General features: G+C 45.1%; 1 long non-coding RNA gene across 1 annotated transcript; it reads left to right on the top strand.

Moving 5' to 3' along the window:
• Nucleotides 1-10,893: 10,893 nt before the first annotated feature.
• LOC120296642 lies at nucleotides 10,894-13,159 on the top strand. The gene is made up of 2 exons (XR_005553547.1): nucleotides 10,894-11,231; nucleotides 12,734-13,159. It is a non-coding gene; the product is annotated as an uncharacterized LOC120296642 (long non-coding RNA).
• Nucleotides 13,160-23,108: the final 9,949 nt, after the last annotated feature.

The raw sequence follows: 23,108 nt of genomic DNA, 5'->3' as shown, positions 1-23,108 counted from the left end.
AGGTCCCTTCCAACTTTACTACTATTGTTATTATTATTGCTACCTGAGACAGGATTTAAGTGACTTTTGCCCTGTTTTATGACCTTTCCACTACGGTTGTTAAGTGAATCACTGCGGTTGTTAAGGTAGCAACCTGGCCCTTAAGCGAATCTGCCTTCCCCATTGACTCTGCTCGTCAGAAGAGCCCAAAAGGGGATCAAGTGCCTCCAGGACCCTGCAAGCCGTCATACGTACATGTCAGTTGTCAAGTGTTCGCATTCTGATCACATGAGCACGGGAACACTGCAACAGGCGTCCGGAGAAGAATCCAAAGCCACTTTTGGCAGTGGCGTTGTAATTTCAAACAGCCACCAAAGTTCAGCGCTTTTACTCCATTTTTTTTTAAAAAAAATTGCTGCAATTGTTATAAATATGGGGAAGGCTGCAATGGTCATAAGGGTGAAAAACGGCCCTAAGCAATAATGATGATGATGATGATGATGATGATGATGATGATGATGATGATGATGATGGAAGGGAATTTGGAGGTCATCTAGTCCAACCCCCTGTTCAGGCAGGACACCCTATCCCATTTCAGACAAATGGCTGTCCAGTCTCCTCCTCCTCCTCCTCCTCCTCCTCCTCCTCCTCCTCCTCATCATCATCATCATCAAGTTGGAAGGGACCTTAGAGGTCATCTAGTCCAACCCCCTGCTCAGGCAAGAAACCCTATACCATTTCGGACAAATGGCTGTCCAGTCTCTTCTTAAAAACTTCCAGTGTTGGAGCATTCACAACTTCTGGAGGCAAGGAGTTCCACTGGTTAATTGTTCTCACTGTCAGGAAGTTTCTCCTTAGTTCTAGTCCTTTATTCAATGCCACTGTCTCCGCAAACGGTCACTAAACATACTTTTTTTAAATCGAGAACTGTCGGTGAGAATAAAAAAAGAAAAAACCTGCAGCGGGAGCAGTTCCCTAAAACGGCATTTACATGGACAGCGTGTCCGTGTGCACACACCACACACAGATACACCCACACACACAAACTCCGGCGAAGTTTTCGCTGGCTGTACACAGCCCGGTCTGCTTACCCAGCCTGTCCCCTGTGTTCTAGCCATGTTCCCACCAGGAACAGTTAATCCCTGGATTCGGTGGCTGGGGATGTGTGTGTGTGATAATGGTGATCCTCATTTTCCCAAACAAGGGGCCACCCCCCCCCCAAAGAAAAAACTCTGTCCAGGAAAGGCAACAACCGGCTGTGAATTTGGGGAGTGGGGTGATTCCAGGACAGCTGCACGCTGTGCCACATTTCCAGCGGTGGCTGGCGTCACCCAGCCGGGCGCGGGAGAGGAGCACACCTTTCTTGACCAGCCCTTTTGCTTGGGTGGACACTTGACCTGGTTTTTCAAAGGTTGGGGATGTTAGGAGGACACCCCCTTTATTTATAAGCCTCCACATTCCAGAGCCAGAGTGGGTGGGTTTTGGGGGGTGTGAGAAATCTGGGCTGGCCAACTGCCCTGGGTCCTGTCACCACCGCTGATGGATGGGGTGACAGCTGGAAAGGTCTATTCGCAGTCACTGCCCCCAGGAGCAGAGAGAGGCTTGCAAAGCAAAATGTCCATCATCCAGATCTTGGTTTGTTTTTCTTTGAAGACGTTTCGCTTCCCAGCCCAGAAGCTTCTTCAGCTCTGACTGGAGGGTGAGGAAATGGGAGGATGTATATGCCTTGCAGATAGAGCTGGCCATTTGCCTTCTTCACATTAGAACAGTGAGAACAATTAACCAGGGGAACCACTAGCCTCCAGAAGCAGTGAATGCTCCGACACTGGAAGTTTTTAAGAAGAGACTGGATAGCCATTTGTCCGAAATAGTATAGGGTTTCCTACCTGAGCAGGGGGTTGGACTAGATGACCTCAAAGGTCCCTTCCAACTTTTTATTATTATTATTGTGGATCATCGCACAGTCAGCCAGATGTTCAGACTGGATTTGGCATTTTGTCTACCTATCGAGTCCTTACCCAGGACCTGGGATAGGCAGATGTGGATGTTTGATGGTATTACAGATATCGTCGCAGGATGGAAGCCGTTCCTAATAAGGCCGCCTTTTGCAACTGACTAATAGCGAATTTGTCAATGCTGATGATGGTGTTCAAGTGGTGCTCCAGTTGTTTTGGGATTGCACCCAAGGCGCCTATGACTATTGGTACTACCCTTGCTTGCTTTTGCCACAGTCTTTCTATTTCTATTTGTAGGTCTTTGTATTTTGTGATCTTCTTCCGTTCTTTCTCGTCTATTCTGCTGTCTACAGGCACTGATGATGATGATGATGATGATGATGATTAGTTGTCAAGTGTCTGAATTCTAACCAAGTGACCTTGGGATGTTGCATCCTGTGAAAAACAGTCGCCAGTCACTTTTTTTTCAGTGCCGTCGTAACTTGAAACGATCACTAACTGACCTGTTGTAAGTTTGAGGACCACCTGGATGCTGTTAAGCAGATGAGCCGGGTTGTAAAAAGAAGAGAAAGGGAATCCAAGTTTCTTCTCTAAACCAAGTTTAGATCTTCTGCAAAAGGGCCCACAGTGGCTTTGGCTGACCTGTTTAAGCATGCCTGCGTCCGCAGACGCTGCCCACCTTGGCCTCACCTGTTCATTTTCCTGGGAAATCAAGAGTGCCAGAGTTAATCTGGCGTACAATCAAGACAAGCAGGGTTGAATTCCTGGATTGTGCAGAATAATTTTCCAGATTTATCCTGGTCTGGCTGGTTTTTCCCTGCTTGTCTTAGAAATCTTGAGTGTCTGGTACAAACGCTGCGATGCCCAAATGACGAAAGGCGGAATTGTTGCCTTTTGCTGCCCAAAAATGAATTTTTTTCCCAGGAAGATTCCCACGGAGTCCTCTTGAACAAGATTTCTTGAAAAGGGAAATGTGGGTTTAATTCTTATTTCCCCTTGTAGGGGAGATGGAGGACATCAATATTTAATAATAATAATAATAATAATAATAATAGTAATAATAATAATAATAGTAGTAAAGTTGGAAGGGACCTTGGAGGTCATCTAGTCCAACCCCCTGCTCGGGCAGGAAACCCTACACCATTTCGGACAAATGGCTGTCCAGTCTCTTCTTAAAAACTTCCAGTGTTCGACCATTCACCGCTTCTGGAGGCAAGGAGTTCCACTGGTTAATTGCTCTGTCAGGAAATTTTTCCGTAGTTCTAGGTTGCTTCTCTCCTTGGTTAGTTTTCATCCGTTGCTTCTTGTCCTGCCTTCAGGCGCTTTGGAGAATAGCTTGACTCCCTCTTCTTTGGGGCAGCCCCTGAGATACTGGAAGACTGCTATCCTGTCCCCCCTCGTCCTTCTCTTCATTAGACTAGACATCCCCAATTCCAGCAACTGTTCCTTGTATGTTTTAACTTCCAGCCCCCTGATCATCTTTGTTGCTCTTCTCCGTACTCTTTCTAGAGTCTCAGCATCTTTTTTTTTGTTTGTATCATGGTGATGTCAAAACACAGACCACCATCCCCGTTTACCCCACTTTTAATACATTTAATTTAAATGTTGGCGTTGCATCCGCAAATAAAACGCAGCAATGTCATTTTCACCAACAACAAAGACAGGTTGCGTTCACACAATCTGCTTAAGCCCAGTTGATTAAGCAATGGAACAGCTTGCCTAATGGGGCTGTGGGTGCTCCATCCCTGGAGGTCCTCAAGAAAACATTGTCCTAGGATAGTATTTGAACAGGGGGTTGGACTAGAGAACCTCTAAGGTCCCTTCCAGCGCTAGGAGTCTATGATTCTATATATGCTGTCCTGGGGAATTTTTGTTAAGCAATAGACAAACCCCTCATCTGTTTTAAAGGGATATTTTGAGCTTTTTAAATTCTGTTAACGCTGCTGTTCTATCTGCCTTGAATGAAAGAGGGTGGCAAGTTATCCTTGTTGTGTATGTGTGCATTGGATGGAAAATGCTGGGGTGGGCAAAACAGATGGACTCCAGACACACACACACACACCCAACCCCCCCATACAAATTGGCTGGCACCATCTGCCTCCTTGGAGGGGAAAAAAATACAACCTATTACATTAAAACAAGCCTTTTTCTAGGAATTTTATTGGCGAGCGTTGCGTAATTCAGAGAATGTGTTTGTGTTGGGAGAAGCAAATAGTTTGAAGACCTGCTAGAGCAGGGTTCCTCCAGCTAGGAGACCACTTTAAGATGGGTGGACTTCCATTCCCAGAATTCCCCAGCCAGCATGTTGTAAGATGGGTGAACTTCAACTCCCAGAATTCCCCAGCCAGCATCCTTTAGTGGACTTCCGCTCCCAGAATTCTCCAGTCAGCATGCTGAAGTCCACATATCCTAAAGCTGGCTAAGGATTCTGGGAGTTGAAGTCCACACATCTTCAAATTGCCAAATTAAGCAACATGGCTCTAACTGGCGATTGTAGATTATTTAGCTAGTCACGTTGTGGTTGCATTCACACGACACTTCCTCAGCTCAAGCGAAGACTTAGGTCATGCAACAGACTTAGAGAGAGCTTGGGAAGGATTCACGGGATGAGAATCCTCCAGGGGAAAACGGCTCAGGAAGCTTGGGAAATTTTGAAAAGGGAGATTATAAAAGCCCAGTGTAGCACAATACCAACGAAGAAGAAAAACAGCAGCTCTCAAAAGAAACCAGCGTGGCTGCAAAAAGAACTCTCGGATAAATTGAAAGACAAGAAGGACAAGTATAAAAAGTGGGAAAGAAGGCAGAATATCAGCAAAAAACTGCGAGCCTGCAAAGATGCATTCACACAAGCCCACTAACTAGGCTGGGATCAACCTTGGCCCCTTTGTTCAGCCTTCATTGTTTGTTTGTTTGTTTTTTATTGAAAATTTTTTGAAAGTTTTACAAAAAACAAAAAAAAGACAACAACAAAAAACAAGACAACCCTCACCCAAACCCTCCCAAACCACCCCCCTCCCTCCCCCCCCGAGCTTCCCAGAGCTGAATATAGGCTTAATTAAAATTTCAAAAATTCTAAAAAAAATAATCAACTTATAAGATAATTAACAATAAAATATATATAACAATAAAAACATAAGCATTAAGAAAAAAAATACTTAAAAAAAAGAAGGAAAAAAAGGAAGAAAAAAAGATATAAAAGAAAAGAAAAGAAAGAAAGAATACAATCTATAAAATACAAATTTAAATACAAATTATGAAAAAGCTAGATGGTATTTCTTTATAGCCAATTTGTATTGTATAAAATTTATCCATTTTTCCCATACGGCAAAAAATTTCTCTTGTGATTGATCCTTTAAGAAAGCCGAAATCTTTGCCAGCCTTCATTGTTTGTTGTGGAGCCCAGAAAACAGCTCACTTGCTAACCAGCTTACGGAGGTTGTCTGAATGCAAAACCTCGGGAAGGTTTGTTGAGCTCCGAAAGAAAGCAGGAAAACCCCCAAATCGCTCCCCAAAACATTGAGAACCTCTGCTTGAACTGACCAAAGTCAATTTTGTTTAATTTCTGAAACGTTATTATGAACTGAATCATCCGATTTAAAAATAGCATGAGGAGTTTCACTGGTGGGGTTTTTTGCTGTTGTTGAAAAGCAATATTATTATTATTATTGTCGATCATCGCACAGTCAGCCAGATGTTCAGACTGGATTTGGCATTTTGTCTACCTATCGAGTCCTTACCCAGGACCTGGGATAGGCAGATGTGGATGTTTGATGGTATTACAGGTATCGTCGCAGGATGGAAGCAGTTCCTAGTAAGGCCGCCTTTTGCAATTGACTAATAGCGAATTTGTCAATGCCAATGGTGTTCAAGTGGTGCTCCAGTTATTTTGGGATTGCACCCAAGGCGCCTATGACTATTGGTACTACCCTTGCTTGCTTTTGCCACAGTCTTTCTATTTCTATTTGTAGGTCTTTGTATTTTGTTATCTTCTCCAGTTCTTTCTCTTCTATTCTGCTGTCTCCAGGCACTGCCACATCCACTATCCAGACTTTTTTGTCTTTCTTATCGACAATTGTTAAGTCTGGGGTGTTATATTGCAGGTGCTTGTCTGTTTGAATTCTGAAGTCCCAGAGCAGTTTAATTTTATCATTTTCTATGACTTTCTCTATTTTATGATCCCACCAGTTTTTGCTTACAGGCAAATGATATTTTTTGCAGATCTTCCAATGCACCATTGTTGCTACTTTGACATGCCGTTTCTTGTAGTCAATCTGTGCAATCTTCTTGCAACAGCTTACCAGGTGGTCCATTGTTTCTTCAGCTTCTTTGCATATTATTGTGCAGCCAGAATTAGTCCCTCGGTCTCTTTCTTCAATTTTCCTGCTCTTAGTCATTGCCAGGTCTTGTTATTATCTGCTTTCCCAGCTATTTTTTTAATGTATTGGCCATGTAGTGCTTTGTCTTCCCATGCCTCTATTCTGTTCTTCATTTGGTCTTTCTTGTAGGCCAGTTTGGTCTCTCCAGTAGTCAGTAAGCCTTCCTGATATACTAATTTCAGTGCATCTTCATCATTGTTCTTCAGATATTCTTCCAAAGCCATTTTTTCTTCTTCAACCATCTGATGTACTTGTAGCATTCCACGCCCACCTATTTGCCTTGGTAGATAAAGTCTGTCAATGTCACTGCGTGGATGAAGGGCATGATTCATTGTCATTATTTTTCTGGTCTGCCTATCCATTGCTTTTAGTTCTGCTTGAGTCCAGTCCACTATTCCAGCTGTGTACCTAATGACTGGGATTGCCCAGGTGTTGATTGCCTTTATGGTATTTCCTCCATTGAGTTTGGACTTTAAGATCTTTTTCACTCTCTTGATGTATTCATCTCTAATCTTTTTCTTGACTTCAGTGTGCTTGATGTTGTCAGCTTGAAGGATATTATTATTATTATAGCTATAGGGTTTCCTGCCTGAGCAGGGGGTTGGACTAGAGGACCTCTAAGGTCCCTTCCAACACTATTATTATTATTATTATTATTATTATTGCTATAGAGTTTCCTGCCTGAGCAGGGGTTGGACTAGATGACCTCCAAGGTTCCTTCCAACACTATTATTATTATTATTATTATTATTATTATTATTATTATTGCTATAGAGTTTCCTGTCTGACCAGGGGTTGGACTAGATGACCTCCAAGGTTCCTTCCAACACTATTATTATTATTATTATTATTATTATTATTATTATTATTATAGCTATAGAGTTTCCTGCCTGAGCAGGGGTTGGACTAGATGACTTCCAAGGTTCCTTCCAACACTATTATTATTATTATTATTTTAAGAAGAAACTGGACAGCCATTTGTCCGAAATGGTCTAGGGTTTCCTGCCTGAGCAGGGAGTTGGACTAGATGACCTCCAAGGTCCCTTCCAACTTTATTATTATTATTATTATTATTATTATTAAGTGTTGCCCCATTTTACAGTCTTTCTTGCCACAGTCGTTAAGTGAACCATTGCAGTTGTTAAGGAATGCTGTCATTAAGTGAATACAGCTTCTCCATTGGCTTTGCTCGTCGGAAGGTCGCAAAAGGTGGAAATCACGTGATCCCAGGATGCTGCAACCATTGTAAGTCCATGCCAGTTGCCGAGCCTCTGGATTTTGGTCACGTGACCATGAGGGGAGGCGGCGAGGGTCGTAACGGTGAAAAAACGGTCCTAAGTCTCTTTTTTCAATGCCGTTGTAACTTTGAACGGTCAAAGTGTAGTAAGTTGAGGACGACCTGCACTCATTGGGGGTGGTTTGCCCCCCCCCCAAGACTTTTAAAATGTTTCTTGCTGTTTTTCTGAGCCTTTTTCGATTGTGAGATTCAATGTTTTTACTCCATTTTTTTTAATTGCTGCGACTGTGTGATTCGTAGATATGTTCGTAAAATAACTAAATAACTAACTGAATAACTAAATAAATAATAGCAAAGGAGAAAGCTAAATAAATCGAGTAAGCCTCTCGTCCTGGACGGTGAAAAAGGCAGTTTTTCTCCTGAAATGAAATTTGCAATGCAGAACCATCCTGGGCTTCCTGCCCCCCAAAACAGCAGCTCGTTTTGCATTTCAGTTACACTATTTCTGGATTTATTTATTTTTAATTGTCTTCCGGTGACCCAAGTCCTCTCGCCACTTTCTCGGCTGCTGTTTCTCCACTTCCTCTCACTTTCTGCCTATCTGCCCAGCAGCTGCTTCGTTGTTTTGCAGTGGGACAGGTGCCAATTTTGGGATGACAAATAAGTTGAAAGAAAGAAAGAAAGAAAGAAAGAAAGAAAGAAAGAAAGAAGAAAGAGGTAGAGAGGGAGGGAGGGAGGGAGGGAGGAAGGGAAAGAAAGAAAGAAAGAAAGAAAGAAAGAAAGAAAGAAAGGTGCAAGTGAGTGAATGAATGAACAAATAAATAAGTCAGTGAGTGAGTGAATGAATGAATAAATGAGAGAGGGAGGGAGAGAGGGAGAGAGGGAAAGAAAGAAGGAGGGAGGGAGGGAAAGGAAGAAAAAAAGAAAGAGAAAGAAAGAAAGAGGGGGAGAGAGAGAGGGAAAGAAAGAAAGAAAGAAAGAAAGAAAGAAAGAAAGAAAGAAAGAAAGAAAGAAAGGTGCAAGTGAGTGAATGAGTGAACAAATAAATGAGTGAGTGAATAAGTAAATAAATGAATCAGTGAGTGAGTGAGTGAATGAATGGAATGAATGAATGAATAAATAAATGAGCCAGTGAGTGAATAAATAAATAAATAAATGAGTCACTGAGTGAGTGAATGAATGGAATGAATGAACAAATAAATAAATAAATGAGCCAGTGAGTGAGTGAATGAATGAATGGATAAATGAGTCAGTGAGTGAATAAATAAATAAATAAATGAGTCAGTAAGTGAGTCAGTGAGTGAGTGAATGAATGAATAGATAAATGAGCCAGTGAGTGAATAAATAAATAAATAAATGAGTCACTGAGTGAGTGAATGATAATGGCACCAATCAATAAGAGCAGTAAATCTTCCCAGAGGCGGGAAAAAGCCTCGCCCACTTGTGACTGGCCGCTCGGGTGGACCTCACTGGAGACAGGTGTGAAAAATCGAGTCGAAAACTTCCCCGGCAGCTGCTTCGGTGTTTCGTCGAGTGGTACGAGTAGTCCTCAACTTAATGACCGTTCGTTTAGCGACCGTTCGAACTCAACAACTCAATAGGCTTCTCCATTTAGCCTCTGATTTCCTGGTGGCCTCCTTTTCAGCTTCAGCTTTGCTCACCTGCTGGGGTCAGCCCAGAGTGGCTCAACGCTGCCACCTGCTGGAAGGAGTTGGGAATTAGACCTCCTTGGAACCCCTTGGCTCCTCAATCTGGTTTCCTCCAAAGTACAGGCAGTCCTCGACTTACGACCACAACGGAGCCACGCATTTCCGTCGCTAAGTGAGACGTTAAATGAGTTTTGCTCCATTTTACCACCTTTCCTGCCACACGTGTTCAGGGAATCCCTGCTGTTGTTAAGGGAGTCACGCGGTCGTTAAGGGAATCAGGCTTCCCACATTGACTTTGCCAGCTAGAATGTCGCAAAAGGGGGAATCATGTGCTCCTGGGATGCTGCGTGACCGTCATAAATGTGAGTCAATTGCCAGGGGTCTGAATTTTGATCACGTGACCGGGGGGGAATGCTGCAACGGTCGTTATGTGTGAAAAACAGTCGTAACTCACTTTTTTGTGCCATTGTAACTTCAAACAGTCGCTAAATGAACCGTTATAAGTCGAGGATTACCTGTAACTTGAAAAGAGCCTATAGAGGTCTGCCATCTTTTTCATCCCATGTCTGTCTATCTGACTGTCTATCTATTGTCCCCCGTCTGTCTGTCTGTCTATTTATCTATCATCCAACTATATCTATCTATCATTAATCAGTCTAATCTCTACCTACCTACCTATCTTCTAAGTATATCTATCATCAATCTATTCTCTACATCTTTTTCTCTGCCTCTGTTTATCTATCTACCTATCATCTGTCTATTTGTCATCTATCTATCTATCCATCTATATCTATCTATCTGTCTGTCTATCTATCCATCCATATCTATCTATTCTCTCTCTCTCTCTCTATCCATATCTATAGCTATCTGTCTGTCTGTCTGTCTATCATCTGTCTATCTATCCATCCATATCTATCTGTCTGTCTATCTATCCATCCATATCTATCTATTCTCTCTCTCTCTCTCTCTCTCTATCCATATCTATAGCTATCCATCCATATCTATCTGTCTGTCTGTCTGTCTATCATCTATCTATCTATCCATCCATATCTATCTATCTATCTATCTATCTATCTATCCATATCTATAGCTATCCATCCATATCTATCTATCTGTCTGTGTCTGTCTGTCTATCTATCTATCCATCCATATCTATCTATCTGTCTGTCTATCTATCTATCTATTTATCTATCTATTATCTGTCTGTGTCTGTCTGTCTATCATCTATCTATCTATCTATCTATCTATCTATCTATCTATCTATCTATCTATCCGTCTATATATATCTATTCATCCTTCCATATTTATCTATCTGTCTGTCTATCTATCTATCTATCTATCTATCTATCTATCTATCTATCTATCTATCTATCATCTGTCTATCTGTCTGTCTGTCTGTCTGTCCTCTAACTATATGTCCCATCAATCTATTCTCTACCTCTCTCTCTCTCTCTCTCTCTCTCTCTCTCTCTCTCTCTCTCTCTCTTTCCACCCATCCTTCCTTTACATAACAATCGCAAAGCATGGGATCCGTTCACCCCCCAGGTTTGGTGGACACACCATGGTGGACTCTCCGGCTGTGCACATTTGCACCAAACAAACTCCCCATTCGGGCTCCACAGCCCTGAGGTTTGAATTCGCGGCCGGCGCCCTCTGCCTTTCTCATGAGGGACAGAAACTTGCTTGGGCTGTCAAAAGGCGCAAAGGAGGAGGACGGCTGCCGACTGGCGTCCCGGTGTGGCCAGCGGCTCGATCCAGCGCTTCCGACAGAGCCCTCCGCTCCCGGTTGCCGCGCGCAGCCAGATGTTCTGGATGGGCAGAACATCTGGGATGGGCAGAGAGTTTTCAACCCCAGCCCAGCCCCCTTTTCTACTCGATGCAAAGAGGGGTTTGTCAACACCCCCTCGGGGTTCCCCCCAGCCCTTCACCCGCCTTTCGTGCGCCCGGGCCCTGCGCTTCCATCCGTCTGTTTACCGATCCGCCGGAGAGCCGCACCTCCGCCCTGGGATCTCGGCCAAGGTTCCCGCTGACCCTGGTTTGTTTTTCTTCGAGCCAAAGGTTGCAAAACCCGTCCAGGCGTGAAAGGGGAAGGACGGAAACTCTTCCCAGTGCCAGTTCTGGGAAGAGTAGCGGATCAGCGGAAGCTTTGGACCTTTGGACGTTGGGGGGGGGGGAGGAAAGGGTTACTCCAGCGTGGAAGACCTCCCCAGTGGGAGAAAGGCGAGTTCGTGGGGTCCCTTTGCAACTTTGAGGGCTTCCGAGGGGATCTGGGTGTTACGTGGAGAGGTCCCTGTGTGTTTTCCACCACACCTGCCCTGCGATGCTTTGGGATCTCTCCGTAACATTCTTAATTTCGATCAAAGAGAATCTTTGCAGCTCAGGGTGGGATGGGGGCGTTTTTGGTGCTCTTCTTCTCTTGCAGTCGTTTTAGGACCCAACTAGGTAACATCATTAGTGCTAGAAGGGAGGGGGGCTTGCAGAGAGAAGGAGGAGGAGGAGAAGGGGAGGAGAATGACAACTGGGAGTCCTTGCTGCTGGGTGGTTTTCTTGCAGTTGTTTCATGACCCAACTAGGTAACATCATCAGTGATAGAAGGGAGAGGTGTTTGCATGGAGGAGGAGGAGGAGGAGGAGGAGGAGGAGGAGGAGGAGGAGGAGGAGGAGGAGGAGGAGGAAGACCACAACTGTGGGGTCCTTGGTGCTCTCTGAGCTGGGTGGTTTTCTTGCAGACATTTCATAACCCAACTAGACAACGTCATCAGTGCTAGAAGGGAGAGGGGCTTGCGCAGAGGAGGAGGAAGAGGAGGAGGAGTAGGAGGAGGAGGAGACAAAGAAAGAAAGAAAGAAAACAAGAAAAGAAAGAAAGAAAATGAGAAAAGAAAGAAAGAAAGAAAGAAAGAAAAGAAAGAAAGAAAGAAAAAAGGAAAAAGGAAAGGAAGAAAGAAAGAAAGAGAAAGAAAAAGAAAGAAAGAAAGGAAAGAAAGAAAAGAAAGAAAGGAAGGAAGGAAGGAAGGAAAGAAAGAAAACAAGAAAAGAAAAGAAAAGAAAGAAAATGAGAAAAGAAAGAAAGGAAGGAAAGAGAAAAAAGAAAGAAGGAAAGGAAGAAAGAAAGAGAAAGAAAAAAGAAAGAAAGAAAGAAAAGAAAGGAAGGAAGGAAGGAAGGCAGGCAGGCAGGAAGGAAGGAAATAAATAAATAAATAAATAAATAAATAAATAAATAAATAAATAAATAAATAAATAAATTGTGGGGCCCTTGGTGCTTTCTGAGTTGAGTGGTTTTCTTGCAGACGTTTCCTAACCCAGCTAGGCAACACCATCCATGCTACGGTGTTGATCAGCTCGCATTGATGAGGTTCCCTAGTTTGGTAACTGAAACATCTGCAAAAATAATAATAATAATAATAACCCACCAAGCTCAGAGCGCACCCAGGACCACCACCCCACCACCCCATTCTTGTTTTGCTCAAATACCCCCCCTTCACCTGGTCTTCTAGCCCGGCCCCTGAATTTATCCATTTTTTTTTCTGGCTTTTCACAGAAAAACCCAGAACCCAGAACTTCATCCAACCTGCAGGGATTGCACGCAAGACGACGCCACGAAACTCCCGACCACAGCAAGGCTGACCTTGTTCAAACTCTTTTCTCTTGAGTTTTGCAAGGCCTGATTTTCAGCAAACATCTCTGCCTTGGCAGAGGAAAAACGCTTTGCCCAATCCTGGTGAGATTACCCAAGAAAAGATAAAGGCATCAGTCAATGAATTATCTCTCTGTCTCTGGCTTGGCCCCCCTGGCTTGTTCCCCCCCCCATCCAAAATGAACTTTATTAGCATTTCTGCCTGACGGTATCAGCCAGGAGGGCTGCCAGCTCTGGAATTATGTCAGTTAAATCAACGGAGCCCCTGGCTGCGATCATTCTTCTCGACTCCAGCTGCAAAGTCAGTTATTCAATAAATAAATAAAAAAAGCTTGACAATTCCTTCAATCATTTCCCCTTTAAGCCTGTCTCCCAACTGCCCGGCTTTGGGGGGGGGGCGGAGGGGGGGGTGTCACTTGCCATAAGTAAATAAATGGCCTGTTTTGCACCGATGAAACCCCCCATCTTGTTTTCCCCACCAGATTTTTTTTCCCCCTCCCTGTGACCTCCTGACTCTTCCTGCAGAAATATTTGATTCGAGCTTTTTAAGCTCCCTCTTTGGGGGCAAAAAGATGTCAGCCCCCCCCCCCTTTTTTTTTTTTAGTACAAAAGCAAATATATTATTTGGAAAGAGCGTTTGTCTGAAATGGTACAGGGTGTCCTGCCTGAGCAGGAGGTTGGACTAGATGACCTCCAAGGTCCCTCGCAACTCTGTTATCCTTCCTTCCCTCCCTCCTTCCTTCCTTCCTTCCTTCCATCCTTCTGTCCTTCTGTCCTTCTTTCCTTCCTTCTTCCTTCCCTTCCTTCTTCCCTCCCTCCCTTCCCTCCCACCTTCCTTCCCTTCCTTCCTTCCTTCCTTCCTTCCTTCCTTCCTTCCTTCCTTCCTTCCTTCCTTCCATCCTTCTGTCCTTCCTTCTTCCTTCCCTCCCTCCCTTCCTCCCTTCCTTCCTTCCCTCCCACCTTCCTTCCTTCCTTCCTTCCTTCCTTCCTTCCTTCCTTCCTTCCTTCCTTCCTTCCTTCCTTCCTTCCTTCCAAAAAGGCTTTTAAGAAGAGACAGTCACTTGTCTGCAGTGGTCTAGTCCAGGGCTTTTCAACCAGTGGTACGGGTCCCACCTGTGGTCCATTGGCACCTGGCAGGGGGTACGTGACCATCCTAGAAAAGGGGTAGCGGGGGAAGGGGAATGAGCTGAACCGGTGGCAGCACTGCACAAGCCTGAGCGAGAAACGGCTGGAGCTGCAGGGCTGTCAGGGCTCAGCGGAAGCGCCAGGATCAGTGCCGCTTTCCAGCTGATTGGCGCTTCTTCGGGGCTGTCAGGGCTCAGCGGAAGCGCCAGGATCAGCACCAGGATCCAGCTGGAGCTCAGCGCTGATCCTGGAGCTTCTGCTGAGCCCAGAAGAAGCGCTGATCAGCTGGAATGTTGCAGCCTCTCCAGGGTCTTGTGATTTACCTTCAGATGCTTGGCAACTGATTCATATTTATGACGGTCACAGTGTCCCAGGGTCATGGGAAGCGACCAAAACCTGCTGCAACCACCCAGCAGATGGGGGGAATAAAAACCAAACACCCCCCACCCACCCTCCGCTGCCAATCCTCAACAGAAATGCTCACAACAATGAAAACCTCGGACAGGAGGAAGAGCGCAGCCGGGCGGGCAGGCAGGTGTCTTGCTCGGCTGTGACTTGGGGGCACTTTTTTCATTGCCATTGTAACTTTGAACAGTCACTAAGCGAACTGTTGTAAGTCAAGGATTATCTGTACTTTATCACTTTTTTCCTTTTTTTTTGGTCATCAAGTTTTTGACATCTTGCTAGGCGACTGGTGGTCCTCAGATGTTGCCATATCCTAAAAGTGGGACAATGGGTGAAAAGGTTGAAAAGCCCTGGCTTATTCTATATCCTATTGCTTATTCTATTCTATTGTATTCTATTGTATTCTATTGTATTCTATTCTATTCTATTCTATTCTATTCTATTCTATTCCATTCCATTCCATTCCATTCCATTCTATTCCATTCTTTTAGAGACCGAGTGCCCAAAAACTGGCGCCGCCCCCACCCCGTCTGCCCACAGAGCCACTCACCGCCTCCAGGGCCCACCACAGATCGCCCAGGCAGCCCAGCAGTGCCATGGTGGCCATGCCCTCTGCCCGTGCCCTGCAGCATCAACTGTGCATGACCGGGAAAATATTTTAGGTTATAAAGAATAGAATAGAATGGAATGGAATAGAATAGAATAGAATAGAATAGAATAGAATAGAATAGAATAGAATAGAATAGAATAGAATAGAATAGAATAGAATAGAATAGAATATTAGAATGGAATAGAATAGAATGGAATAGAATAGAATGGAATGGAACGGAACGGAATGGAATAGAATAGAACAGATTGGGTTTTTGGTGGGGAAAGAGTTGGCCACAGAAGCTGACATCCAAGATACACAATTTTTTAAAAAAGGTTTATCAGCTGGAGTAAACAAAGAAGCAGTTAGAAATGAAACATTTACCTATAACGTTTTAGCAGTTTTTCTGTTTTCCTCCCCGCTTCTTCTTCTTTTTTTAAATGGATCTTTAAAGAACAAAATATTATAATTAGAGGCTCGTTGGGCTGAGAGATTTTTTTTAAAAAAATGTAAAATCTTTTTCCTTCTTGTTAAAAAATGATTCGATGCATTGTGTTTCCTATGACTAATTTTTCATCTGTGATATACTGAGCTTTACACGGTTAAGATTCTTTTTTTTTCTTTTCCTTTCCTTCCTTTTTTTTCCTCCCTTCCACCCCCCCTCTTTCTTTCTCCTTCCTTGCTTGCTTCCTTCCTTCCTTCTTTTCTCCCTCCCTCTTTCTCTCTTTCTCTTCCTCCCTCTCTCCTTTCCTTCACTTCTTCCTTCCTTCCCTTCTTCCCCTTTCTTTCTTTCTTTCTTTCTTTCTTTTTCTTTCTTTCTTTCTTTTCTTTTCTTTTCTTCCTTCCTCTTCCCTCCCTTCTACTCCTTCCTTCCTTCCTTCCTTCCTTCCTTCCTTCCTTTCTTCCTTCCTTCCTCTTTCTTTTCTTCCTTCCTTCCTTCCTTCCTTTTTCTCTTTCTCTCTCTCTCTCTCTCTCTCTCTCTCTCTCTCTCTCTCTCTCTTTCTTTCTTTCTTTCTTTCGTCCTTCTTTTTCTTTCTTCTTTGACTTTCTCTCTCTCTTTCTTTTTGTACAATCAATTAAAAATAATTAAGAATTTTTTAAAAAGAGAGAGAGGGAGAGAAATTGTGTTGACACCCGTGGGTTCCAAGTAGCTTTTACGACAAAATGTGAGCATTTGGCTTTGCAGGGCTCTAGTCCCCCTGATGAGTTGTTAGTCCTGCTGCAAGGTTCAAATCTCCCTCTGTTTTGCAGAAGGAAAACACACACACACACACACACACACACACGCTGTTAACATTTCCTGAGCTGTGCCCACGTTCACATTTCCATTGCCTCTGTGGCAACTTGGCCCGTGTTGCTCATTTGCACAGCCTCTCCATCCTATCCTGCTTCCTCCTTTGAGAACAGCTCATTGCACCCAGTGACTTCATCTCCAGAAGTCAAGATTGTTTTATCAGAGGGCATTTGGGGTGCCAAGCTGGCTCTGTGCCAGGCAGGGGGGTCTGTGTGAAGTGCCAGCTGAGAGTTGGCCCTTCCTTCCTTCCTTCCTTCCTTCCTTCCTTCCTTCCTTCCTTCCTTCCTTCCTTCCTTCCTTCCTTCCTTCCTTCCTTGCTTCTCATCCCTATATCTTTTCTTTTTTCTTTCCTTCTCTCTCATTTCCTCCCTCCCTCCCTTCTCATCCTTCCGTTTTCTTCTTTATTTCCTTCTCTCTCATTTCTTTCCTTCTTTCCTTCCTTCGTTCCTGGGTGGCTCAAAGTCAGTCAGCTGGTTTTCATGCCTAAGGCGGGACTAGAACTCCCCGTCTCCTGGTGATTGGCCCAGTCACCCAGCTGGCTTTCACGCCTAAGGCGGGACTAGAACTCCCCGTCTCCTGGTGATTGGCCCAAAGTCATCCAGCTGACTTTCATGCCTAAGGCGGGACTAGAACTCACCGGTTCCTGGTGATTGGCCCAGAGTCACCCAGCTGGCTTTCACGCCTATGGCGGGACTAGAACTTACTGTTTCCTGGTGATTGGCTCAAAGTCACCCAGCCGGCTTCCATGCCTAAGGCGGGACTAGAACTCACCGTCTCCTAGTGATTGACCCAAAGTCACCCAGCCGGCTTTCATGCCTAAAGTGGGACTAGAACTCACCGTCTCCTGGTGATAGGCCCAGAGTCACCCAGCTGGCTTTCACGCCTAAGGCGGGACTAGAACTCCCCGTCTCCTGGTGATTGGCCCAAAGTCACCCAGCCGGCTTCCATGCCTAAGGCGGGACTAGAACTCACCGTCTCCTGGTTTTTAGCTTCGTGCCTGAACCACAAACTGCTTTAGTGTGGGAATGTGGGCGGCTGAGTCCCAGAAATGTTTTCCCATGCATCGTGGCAATGGGTGAGCCTCCCCAGATGAACCAACTGCCTTCCAGGAATCCGCTGAGGGGGGGCCACCCCTTCTAGACAGCCTCCCCTCCCCCGCACCGATTGCCCCAGTGGGTGGATGTGGCAAGGACAAGTCACAATCCTTGGGGGGGGGGAGGCAGAAGGCTACAGAGGTTGTATGCTCACAGCCAGTTGAGCAAGAGTTTGTTGCTTCTTGCACACTGCGAAGAATGTGCAGGGCGGGGAGGGGGGGCGGCGAGAGGACGGGCACTGGAGATCCCTGCGCCGTGTCAGAGCTGCGGTCGATGGCGCAAGGTGGCTTCTGATTGTCTTTCTTGCTTCCTGTACAGGGTGACAAGGGATGGCGGTGCTCTGTTGCGCAAACTGGATGTTCACCACCCCAACTGTGCAAGGCCACTAAATTGGGGGGGGGGGTTTCCTGCGGGGAGGAAATCCCCCTCTGTCTTCCCTTTCCCCAAAATCTTAGAGCAATCTTTCTCAACCTTGGCAAGTTTCGGATGTGTGGACTGGAGTCTGGGGGAAGAGAAAGAGAGAGAGAGAGAGAGAGAGAGAGAGAGAGAGAGAGAAGAGCGAGGGGGGAGTATAACAGAGGGGAGAGAGAAGAGAAAGAGGGAAAAGAGAGAGAAGAGAAAAGAGAAGATAGAAAAGAGGGGAGAAAGAGGGGAAAGAAAAGAAAGAGAAGAGGGAAAGAGAAGAGTGGGGGAGTGTAAGAGAGGGGAGAGAAGAGAAAGAGAGAGAGGAAAGAGAGAAGAGAAAAGAGAAGATAGAAAAGAGGGGAGAAAGAGGGGAAAGAAGAGAAAGAGAAGAGGGAAAGAGAAGAGTGGGGGAGTGTAAGAGAGGGGAGAGAAGAGAAAGAGAGAGAGGAAAGAGAGAAGAGAAAAGAGAAGATAGAAAAGAGGGGAGAAAGAGAGGGGAAAGAAGAGAAAGAGAAGAGGGAAAGAGAAGAGTGGGGGAGTGTAAGAGAGGGGAGAGAGAAGAGAAAGAGAGAGAGAGGAAAGAGAGAGAAGAGAGAAAGACAAAAGAAAGAGAGAAGAGAAAGAAAAAGACAGCCACTGCTCTGAGATGGTATGGGGTCTCCTGCTCGAACAAGGGGCTAGACTAGAAGACCTCCAAGGTCCCTTCCAGCTCTATTCTATTCCATTCCATTCCATATTTTCTATTCTATTCTATTCTATTCTATTCTATTCCTTTTCTCTATTCTATTCTATTCCTTTATTCTATTCTATTCTATTCTATTCTCTCTCTCTCTCTCTCTCACACACACACACAGACACTGACACACACACAGAGAGAGAGACACACAAACTTCTCCCTGCACGCCAAAGACACACCGGTCCAGGTTGCTGAAATGCCTTGAAATCAGGAAGCTGTTATTCAGCATTTCTCCACTCGGTTGCTCGAAAGAAGGAACTGGACTTTGCGCAGACGGAGGAACAGCCAGCTCCAGATGTGCAGCCCGAAAAATCTGAATGATTCATATCCTTTTTGTTTTGTTTTTCCCTTCAAGGCCAGACCGGAAGTCACACAACTGGCAACGATTTCCTTACAAAGCAAAAACCTCTTTTTGGGCAAGCCAGGGACACCCTTGGGAGATGCAGCCTCACAGCAGATAGAATAGAATAGAATAGAATAGAATAGAATAGAATAGAATAATAATAGAATAGAATAGAATAGAATAGAATAGAATAAGAAATAGAATAATAATAGAATAGAATAGAATAGAATAGAATAGAATAGAATAATATTAGAATAGAATAGAATAGAATAGAATAGAATAGAATAATAATAGAATAGAATAGAATAAGAAATAGAATAATAATAGAATAGAATAGAATAGAATAGAATAGAATAGAATAGAATAGAATAATATTAGAATAGAATAGAATAGAATAGAATAGAATAGAATAGAATAGAATAGAATAGAATAGAATAGAGTTGGAAGAGACCTTAGAGGTCTTCTAGTCCAGCCCCCTGCGTCACTTCTTGGCATCCCTGGCATGCTAGCGTGTTCCAAAAAAAAACATACTGAAAAGCTTTATCGATCAGTCATCTCCTCCAAGGTGCCTCCCGACTCTGTTTTTCTGTATTCTCCAAAATGTGAGCTAAGGGGCAGGGAGTCCTCGACATACGACCACAATTGGGATGGCAATTTCCATTGGTAAGCAAGGAGCTTTCGTGGCTAAGGCGGGACTACAACTCACCATCTCCTGGTGATTGGCCCAGAGTCACCCAGCCGGCTTTCATGCCTAAGGCGGGACTAGAATTCCCCGTCTCCTGGTGATTGGCTCAAAGTCACCCAGCCAGCATTCATGGCTAAGGCGGGATTAGAACTCACCATCTCCTGGTGATTGGCCCAGATTCATTCAAGATTTCTATTGGCGGTTGTATTTTTGTGAGCCCCGCCCGGAGTCACCACGAATGTGTTGGGCAGCTGTATAAATTTTCTTAATAGTCAATAATGATCGTAAATCATGGCCATGTGTGACCCCGGTGATCCTCTTTTGCCACCTTCCAACAAGCAGAGTCAAGGGCAAACCGGGTTCGCTTAACGACCCTGTGACCATCTCAACCACTGCAGCGATTCGCTTAACGGCATTGGCAAGGAAGGTCGTAAAGGGGAGGCAAAACTCGCTTAACAACTGTCCGACGTAGTAGTGGGAAATGTGGGCTCCCTTGTGGACGACGTGCATTTTGCCTCTGCCTCAACCGACTGCAACGCTGCGCCTGGTGGAAAACTACCCAGTGTGGGTGACCGAGAGCAAAGAGGAGCTGTCTTTCTCCAAGGCGGCTTCCGCCTTTGTTTAATTTCTCGCCTGGGTGTTTTTCACCCAGGAAGGTCATTCCTAGTTAATGGTTGTCTAGCAATCAGTGGCTGCCGGCTGATGGCTGGGAGTGATAAAACAAGAATCCAAAAACAAAAGGCCTTTTTCACACAATAGGACGGTGGCAGTTTGTGTCCCATTGCAACGGTTAAAAAAATAGTTCCTGCTGAGCTAAGAGAGGGCCTTTTCCAGGAGAGAAGAAATTCTGAGGGATTACACGCAGGTGTCCTCAACTGTGGCCACTTTAAGACTTGTGGACTTCAACTCCCAGAATTCCTCAGCCAGCATGGGGGAACTATGGCCTCTTCATGACTGGTGGACTTCAACTCCCAGAATTCCTCAGCCAGCATGGGGGAACTATGGCCCCTTCATGACTTTCGGACTTCAACTCCCAGAATTCCTCAGCCAGCATGTGGGACCTATGGCCCCTTCATGACTTTCGGACTTCAACTCCCAGAATTCCTCAGCCAGCGTGGGGGAACTATGGCCCCTTCATGACTTGCGGACTTCAACTCCCAGAATTCCTCAGCCAGCATGGGGGAACTACGGCCCCTTCATGACTTGCGGACTTCAACTCCCAGAATTCCTCAGCCAGCATGGGGGAACTACGGCCTCTTCATGACTTGCGGACTTCAACTCCCAGAATTCCTCAGTCAGCATGGGGGAACCATGGCCCCTTCATGACTCGTGGACTTCAACTCCCAGAATTCCTCAGCCAGCATGGGGGAACCATGGCCCCTTTATGACTCGTGGACTTCAACTCCCAGAATTCCTCAGCCAGGGAGTTGAAGTCCACAAGTCTTAAAGTTGCCATGGTTGAGGACCCCTGGATTACAGCATTCCACTGTGGGAGTCAGCCCACCCCCGAGAAAGAAATATTTTGGGGAATATCAAAAGGCAGAATATTATATTTCCCCAAAGGATTTCAAATCTCAAATATCAAAAGGCAGAATAATATATTTCCCCCCCCAAACAAGTCTCTCTGCCCCAAAGAGAAACCAGGTCTGCAGAAATGCCGATGTGATAATCCTGTCAAGAAAGATTGGAGCCAGGAAGCTAGAATCAACCATCCCGCATACCCAAAAAATCCAACACAGGAAGTAAGCATCAGCCACAGTCCCAGGGAAGCAGGATATGACCTTTGGAACATAATAGGATTAACCCACCGCCATCAGAAAACCAGAAAAGGCACTCTCAGACTCAGGTCAAAGTTCATGCCACAGGAACAAGTCCAAACAAAAGCCCAAGAAGGGATAAAAACCCACCACTCCCAGCTACATGTGGTCAGTTTTTTGCCAGAGTCATCTTTCTGTCTGGCTCTCCTTTTCAATAAACCACAAACTTCTTTCTAAAGCAGTCTCCATTTTATTTATTCCCAGCTTGGACTGGACCCTGATGAAGATTTTTCTTGCAACACCATATTTGTTTGCTTGTTGATATCTTGCCTTTATTATTTTCTTACAAACAACTCAGGGGCCGAGAGAGCCAACACGCTTTCCTTCCTCCTATATTCCCCACAGCACAACACTGCCAAGTGGGTTGCGCTACGAGAGAGGGACTGGTCTAAGGCAGGATTAGAACTCACAGTCACCTGGGGATTGGCCCAAACTCACCCAGCTGGTTTTCATGCCTAAGGTGGGACTAGAACTCAGCATCTCCTGGTGATTGGCCCAAAGACACCCAGTTGGCTTTCATTCCTGAGGCAGAACTAGAACTCACCGTCTCCTGATGATTGGCCCAAACTCACCCAATCAGCTTTCATGCCTAAGGTGGGACTAGACCTCACCATCTCCTGGTGATTGGCCCAAAATCACCCAATCATGCCTAAGGCACAACTAGAAGTCAGCATCTCCTGGTGATTGGCCCAAAGACACCCAGCTGGATTTCATGCCTAAAGTGGGACTAGAACTCACCATCTCCAGGTAATTGGCCCAAAGTCACCCAGTTGGCTTTCATTCCTGAGGCAGAACTAGAACTCACCGTCTCCTGATGATTGGCCCAAACTCACCCAATCAGCTTTCATGCCTAAGGTGGGACTAGAACTCACCGTCTCCTGGTGATTGGTCCAAAGTTACCCAACCAACGTTTGTGCCTAAGATGGGACTAGAACTCACCACCTCCTGGTGATTGGCCCCAAATCACCCAATCAACTGGTTGTCATGCCTAAGGCAGGACTAGAACGCTTCATCTCCTGTTTTTGTTGTTGTTGTTGTTTGTTTTTTGTTTTACTTTTTCCAAACATCTCCAGCTACTGCTGGAAACCACCAGCTGGAGGAAAGAGAATGCAATGAGGAAAGATGTTCTTCTTCGTTTATGGCTGGGGCGAATTTGGGACACACGTAGTCCTTGATTTATGACTACAATAGAGCTGAAAGTTTCCGTGGCTAAGCAAGCCCGTTGTTACATGGGTTTTGCCCCATTGTGCGACCTTTGTTCCTGAGTCACTGCAGTTGTTTATAACTTGGTTGTTAAGAACTAAGGAGAAACTTCCTGACAGGGAGAACAATTAACCAGTGGAACAACCTGCCTCCAGAAGCGGTGAAGGCTCCAACACTGGAAGCTTTTAAGAAGAGACTGGACAGCCCTTTGTCCTAAATGGTATAGGGTTTCCTGCTTGAGCAAGGGGTTGGACTAGATGACCTCTAAGGTCCCTTCCAATTATTATTATTATTATTATGGATCATCGCACAGTCAGCCAGATGTTGTTGTTGTTGTTATCATTATTATTATTATTATTATTATTGGATCATCGCACAGTCTTGGAATGATAGCAGTCTTCCAGTATCTCAGGGGCTGCCCCAAAGAAGAGGGAGTCAAGCTCTTCTCCAAAGCGCCTGAAGGCAGGACAAGAAGCAACGAACGGAAATTCATCCAGGAGAGAAGCAACCTGGAACTAAGGAGAAACTTCCTGACACTTAGAACAATTAACCAGTGGAACTACCTGCCTCCAGAAGCGGTGAA

Source organism: Crotalus tigris, unplaced genomic scaffold (assembly GCF_016545835.1).
Source record: "Crotalus tigris isolate CLP2741 ecotype Arizona unplaced genomic scaffold, ASM1654583v1 scf7180000021401.42387113347:515327, whole genome shotgun sequence".
NCBI lineage: Eukaryota > Metazoa > Chordata > Lepidosauria > Squamata > Viperidae > Crotalus > Crotalus tigris.
The sequence above is the reverse complement of the archived record's forward strand: the minus strand, read 5'-3'. Positions and strand labels throughout refer to the sequence as shown.